Source organism: Mus pahari, chromosome 17 (assembly GCF_900095145.1).
Source record: "Mus pahari chromosome 17, PAHARI_EIJ_v1.1, whole genome shotgun sequence".
Classification (NCBI taxonomy): Eukaryota; Metazoa; Chordata; class Mammalia; order Rodentia; family Muridae; genus Mus; species Mus pahari.
Window position 1 is genome coordinate 25,458,649 of NC_034606.1, and position 7,152 is coordinate 25,465,800.

A 7,152-nucleotide genomic window follows, 5' to 3' on the forward strand; every position below is an offset into this window, starting at 1 on the left:
CCCCTCCTCTCCCTCCTCCTCCTCCTCTCCCTCCTCCCCTTCCTCTCCTTCCTCCCCCTCCTCTCCCTCCTCTCCCTCCTTTCCCCCCCTTCTCCTCTCCTTCTTCTTCCTCCTCTTCCTCTTGCATTTATTCATTTCTGACACAGGGTCTCACTGTCTCACTATTCTCCACCTTTAAAAAAGCATTTCTTTATGTGGAGTGAGACACGTGTGTATCATGGCTCATGTATGGAGGTCAGAGGACAGCCTGTGATAGTTGGTTGTTTCTTTCTACCGTGTGGGTCACGGTAGAGATGGAACTCAGGTAGCCATGCCTGAGTGCTATGCATTTATTGAATAAGCCATCTTGCCGGGCCCTTGAATTTTTTTGTTTTTCCTTTAATATGAGAACTTGAACCCTAATGAACTGTTCCCTGATGATTGTAAACTATGCAGTGGCGGGTTGCCAGTCTCTGAGGCAGATGAGGGAGGATGTGGGATGGGAGGAACTAAGGAGGCACAAATTCTCAGTGGGGAAATCTGTGAGTGGGGGTCCCATTGTACCTGTTGTCTTTTCTGAGCATTGAAGTAACTGCCTGGGCAAGCCTTACCGGGGCTGCCTCTGGAGTCTACCCTGCAGGACCGGCACAGCGCTGGTCTTCTATGAAGGGCCATGAATGACACCTGGTCATTAGGAAAGCCTGAGGCCTGGGGATTGGAGTGTTCTCTGACAGCCCAGGGACAAGTTCTAAGTTGGGTGACTGTTCCCCTTAAGAGTCCTGGGCCACGGGTGGGAACGGAGGCAGAGGGTCTGATGTGAGAAACACTTAACAAGGGACCCAGAAGGGAAGGCCAGTGCCTGCTTTAGAAAGAAACACCCCAAGGCCAGGCAGGTTTCCCATCTACTGACTCTTTTTGGAAGGAAAACCCTCCTGCATTTATTTATACACACATATACACACAAACACACACATGCACACACACACATGCACGTGCACACACATAGCATTTCCTGTAATCTCTAAACACTTTCTTCATCTTTACTTTGTCAATAATGTTAATTTTCAAAATGTGAACTTCATGTATGTCTGTATACATGTATGTATGTATCATAGTGCTAGAGGTCAAACCCAGGACCCTGTACATGCTAAGCAAGTATTTATCCGCTGTACTACATCCCAAGAACTGGAGTCTCACTATAAAAGATATTAAATGGCTCTTGAATGCAGAATCCTCCCTGCCTCGGCCTCTCAAGGGCTAGGATTGTAGGCATGTGCTACCTTGCCCAGTATAATGGTTAAAATTGCCGTATGTCAGGCCTGGGCTAAAAGCCCGACTTTCACTAGCTGCGGAAATCTTCATAGCACACATTTTTAAAAGGTTTATCTACTTTTATTTTATGGGCATTAGTGTTTTCCCTGCGTTCATCTGTGGAACAGGAGTTGCAGGCAGTTGTGAGCTGCCATGTGGGCGCTGGGAATTGAACCCGGGTCCTCTGGAAGAACAGCAAGTGCTCTTAACCACTGAGCCATTGCTCCAGCCCCCATAGCACACTTTTAACTGGGGGGGGGGAGGGGGGCGCTAACTGCTCATTTCACAGATGAGGGAACTTAACAAAGTGACTTGTCTAAAGTCTCACAGCCTGAAGGCAGTGTAGCCAGGAGCAAATCCCGGGCATTTCAAGTGGTAGAACTCAAACACTATTAATTTTTGTAGTATAGGGGATTGAACCCATGGTCTCACACATACTAAGCAAGCACTCCCCCACTGAGATATATCGCCAGTCTTCTTTTTTAACCTCTTGAACATTTTTTTTTCAGGGGAGGGGAGGGAGACAGGGTTTCTCCGTGTAGCCCTGGCTGTCCTGGAACTCACTCTGTAGACCAGGCTGGCCTCGAACTCAGAAATCCACCTGCTTCTGCCTCCCAAGTGCTGGGATTAAAGGCGTGCGCCACCACCACCCGGCGAACATTTTTTTAAATAGCATTTTTTTGAAAAAAATTTAATCTATGCATGTGGGTACTTTGCCTGCATGTGTATCTGTGCCCTACATGTCCTTCAGCCAGAGCTACCAGTGGTGGTGAGCCTCTGTTTAGGTGCTGGGAATCGAACTCAGGGCCTCTGGATAAACAGTCTGTACTCTGAATTGCTGAGCCATTTCCCTAGCCTCAACACTTCTGAAAGTTCTGAGACTGGCCCTTTTACTAAGTTGCCTGCTTTGCCCTTAAATATACTTGGTAGTTCAGGCAGGACATGAACTTGAGATCTCTTGCCTCAGCCTCTTGAGCAAGCTTAATTTGAGAGGAGAAAGGAAAGCTCAGAGAGGTTAGGAGGCTCGCCTGACAGTGCAGAGCCCTGTTTTATACTTGTGTCCGTCTGACTACTGACCTCTTCCTCTTGGTCTCTTTGGACTTCTGCTTGCTCTGCGGCGGGCATCGTCGTCTTGGCTGCACTTTCCCCGTTGCCCTTTTGTAACCCAGCAGTAAAAAAAAAAAAAAAAAAAAAATGAGCACCAGACTTGGAATCTGGAAGTCAGATTGGCACTGCTCTTCAGGGTCAGCCTCCAGTGACCTTGGACAAATCAATCTCCAGTTGTAAATTGATACTTGTCTTGGCTCCTCCCACCGTAGGCCCGGCTGGTAATCCGGATGAGTGAAGGGTCTTCTGAGGGTTTCACAGCACCCCAGCCCGAGGTGGCTCTACTAAACCTGCATGCGACCCCAGGGGACTGGTTCTGGCACCTGGGCGCGCGTGGGGCTCCCTGCATGGCTCCGAGTCGCCACCCTCCATAAAGCACAGAAGGATGTCAGGATTTTGCAATCGGCGATTGCAGCAGGAAAGGTCTGAATGGCACTATTCTCCCCTCTTCCCCGCCCAGGTGCCAGCTCGGCCCGGCCGGAGGTTGGCTGGAGGGGAAGGCTAGATATTTCCTTTCCCACCACCCAGACAGTGCCACTGGCAAGGACATTGGGATCTTGGATCGATCCCAACCGCCCCGGAAAGGACTCCTTTTCAACGCCACGAGAGGGGGGAAGCAGGAAGCCAAAGCCAGCCCCTGGGGAGTGAAGGGAGAGACGCTGGAGTTTTACCCTACGGTCCACAGAGGGGGTGTGGATTCAAGAAGACAACTGGTACTACACGCTGCTTCTCCTCCCCCCCTTTTTTGAGAGTGTTTCACTTCACCAGGGGATAACCTTGAACCCAGCCTCTTCCCTCAGCCTCCAGAGTTCAGGGATTGCAGTCATGTGCCCCTAAGCCTATTTTATGGGACACTAGTCAGACTTTCATTCAAGCTTTCGGCTACATCTGCATCCCTCTTTCTTTCTTTCTTTCTTTCTTTCTTTCTTTCTTTCTTTCTTTCTTTCTTTCTTTCTTTCTTTCTTTTTTCTTTCTTTTTGTTGTTTTTTCTTTTTTTCCCCTGACTGGGTCATTTGAGCCCTGGCTAATCTTGAATTCAAGTCAATCTTCCTGTGTCAGCCTCTTATTTTATATATATATATTTTTTTTTATTATTATTTATTTATTTTTATGTATGTCTTCAGACACACCAGAAGAGTGTGTATCGGATCCCATTAACACATGGTTGTGAGCCACCATGTGGTTGCTGGGAATTGAACTCAGGACCTCTGGAAGAGAGCAGTCAGTGCTCTTAACCACTGAGCCATCTCTCCAGCCCTGGGTGCCCACAAGTGTGCAACCCTCACACCTGTCCATCATGACACTTTAAATGGAATGGTCAGTAACTATGAGGAGCTGGTCACTGCTGTCACTTTACTCTGCCTTCTGGGTGGCTCATCGAGCCCCAGCAGCATCCTGGAGAAACCAGCTCTGCTGCTCCGCCTCGAACCCATCCTCCTGACCTTGAACTTCAGCTACAGGGTGAGACCACACCCTTCTGGTCCACGGGACAGTGATGTGAATTCGGTGTGAAAGGGACTAGGAGGACCTAGCCCAGAGCCTCCTGCAGGGGGAAGTGACCGTCAATGGTGGCCTTTATGGTGGCTGGCCTCGGATGGGCCTGGGACGGAGTCAGAGCTTGGGAACAGAGAAGCTATTGTATAAGGGGTGGGAGGTGCTCCTTGAAGAGAGAAGCAAGAGCCTTCACCCGCCAGACCCTGGCTGGCCCTACTTCATTATTTGTAGTGGCTTTCGCCCATCAGCCTGGGAGTAAGCGGAGGGGACTCTACCAGGATGCAGCAGCTGCCAGACTTTCCCATGCCCCAGATTTGCTCGCTACACTTTTAACTAACTTCTACTCCACGAACTCTACGAACTATTGTCTCATAAACAGCATTTGCGATGTGGACTCAGAATAGATAAAGAACTGTGTATCGTCAATGCTGAGGGTAATGGGGGTGTTCCCTCCAGCAGTGCCCTGCTAGAGGTGACAATCGGGTGCTCCTCATTCTGTGACCTCTTGACAGTAACCGCCGTGGGAGAGTTTACACCATGGAAATAGGTCAAGGCCATGGCCCAGGCCAAGTTGCTGAAGCTTAAATGGCACAATGAACTGTCCCCAAGGAACTGGAAATGATGACTTGGTCCTGGGCACCCCACTTAGGGCATCAGATTGGTTTCCAGTGCAGGTGACTGGGTGTGAGAGAAGGGTTAGGGGGAATCACACACTCCATTCTAACAAGGTAAGATGGAGCAAAATCTGAGGGGTCAGGGGGTTCAGGGAGCAGACAGCTATTCACAGAGTGTCCTCCTGTTTATATAAAGACAGAAAAGAAGTCTGGTGAGGGCAGAAAGAGCTGGGTGAGAGGTGGCTATGCCAACACCTGGCTGGCATGGTCCCTCCTCCAGAGACCTGACCTCCTGTCTTCTGCTGTGCCACTACAGCCCCAGGGAGCCAGGCTGATCTGTTGCCCTGGTGGTCTGTGAAAACTGCCTCAAGGGGCATCAGAGACAGGCAGAGGAACCATCAGACCTTTATTCTCTCCCAGTTCTGCATCTGGGGATCACAGTCCAGACATGGGCAGAGCAGTGTCTCTTAAGGTCACATCCTTGGCTGGCTCATGGCCAGTTACACAAGAAAACAGTCTACTAGCCATTCAAATCAAAGTGGGTTCAGGGCGCATACCCATAGCCCTCCATCTTCCTGAGTTCGTGGAGGGATCTCTTGCCAGCCTTGTAGACCAAGGAAGCCATATGATAGTGTTCTATCCAGTGAGGTAATGTGGAAACAACAAGGACTGTTCAGTGAACTGAAGCTACATTTCAAACTTTCAGTGGGTGTTTGAAACAATAGAATACTATACACACCATGTTCTTCCCCCATATCAGCAGATCTAGGATGAAGTTTCCCTGATAAATTAAGTGCACTAAAAGACTGGCATTTACTGGTACTAATAAAATGGAACAATTCCGACGGGCACAGTACCCCAGCACTGAGGAAGCAGAGGTGGGAGGATCAGAAGTTCAAGGTCATCCTCAGCACATAGTGAGTTTGAGACTAGTCTGGGTTACAAGAGACCCAATCTTAAAGCATCAAAATAGGGCCGAGGAGATGGCACTGCTGATAAAGGGCTTGGACCCAAGTCCAACACCCAGGCCCCATGTACGAAACCCATGCATGGTGGTATGGATTTATAATCCCAGTTCTGGGGAGATGGAGACAGGCAAGTCTCTGAGGCTTGATGCTGGCCAGAGAGCCTACCCTAATGCACAAGGTCCAGACCCATGAGAGGATTCTGTCTCAGAAAACAAAGTGGGGCCTGGAAGATGACCCAGTAGATAAAGTTGCTTGCCACCAAGTCAGATGACTTGAGTTTGATCTCCAGGCCTGGCTTGGTAAGAGAGAGCCAACTCTTGAAAGTGGTTCTCTGACCTCCACACACTGATAACCGATAAGCCTTGGCATGTTCGTGTATACTCACGGATTAAAATGAGGCCACTGAGGTGACTCAGAGGTGAAAGGTGCTTGCTGCCAAGCCTGAAGACCTGAGTTCAATCCCACATGGTAGAAGAAAAAAAAAAAAAAAAACCCAAACTCATAAAAGTTGTCTTCTGACCTCACACATATGCCAAAGCAGGTGCATATTCAAATACACACACATGAGATAAATAATATTAACTAGTTAATTCATTGAAATATTACAAATTTGTTTTAAAGCAAACAGGTCTGGAGGAACAACACCTGAGAAAAGTTAACCTCTGACCTACACACACACACACACACACACACACGCACACACACACACGCACATACATTCATACACTCGTGTATACCTGCACACCCACGCCCACACAAAAAAACAAAAAATAGAGCTATTGTAAGAATAGCAAACATTGTGAGTCATTTCGTTTCTAGAATGCACCATACAATATACTTTGGATTTTGATGGTAGGTAATAATCTATGGGTGAACAGCACCTACTGTGTGCGCATTCTTAGTTGAGTGTCTGTACTGTCTCAGTTCCTGCCAGCCAGCTGGACCCCCCAATGTTTCTGGGACTCAATCTTGACCCTGCTAATGAGGGCCGGAGCTATCGTGGATGGAATGGGTATCTCTAAATTCTATCCACTAGGAATGGCTCGCCCGCAAAGGACACACTCCCTGCCGAGTGCAGCACCAGATCAGAACCGAGTTCTTGAATCCTTGAGATGACTTCTCTCACAGGGACAGAGGTAACTTTGAGTCATGCTGGCTGTCAGACCCTCCTTCAGATCTGCTACGTTTGCAGGTTCCTGTGGTGGAAGCCACTTTCTGATAAAGTGGCTTCCTGAGGCCGGCTCCTCTGGATGCAGTAATGTTTTCATTGATCTGCTGATGCGCGCATCCTGCTGGGCCGGATGGAAGGTGGCCTCTAACAGCCGGATTCTCAAATTCCCGGGTATCGAATTCCAGGAACAGCTTCCAGGCCAGCACCTCTGACACTCCCATTGTCAGTGAGCTCAGCCTTTGGTTGCAGAGGTAGGTCTGTGAAGGCCTTCCAGTACAGCTGGCCTGCTTCACGGAGTGCCTTGCCTCTGTGCTCTGTGCCCAACACCGTGCCTGGTACAAAGTACCATAAGATGCATTATTGCCACCAGGGCAATCAACATGGAGTAGATGACAAATGACTCTGGCTTAGGCCAGATGAATGACTTCAAAATAGTTCACAGATCCCAGATCACATTACTGTGAGTTAGGCTCTCTCCGTGTCTCTCTCTCTCTCTCTCTCTCTCTCT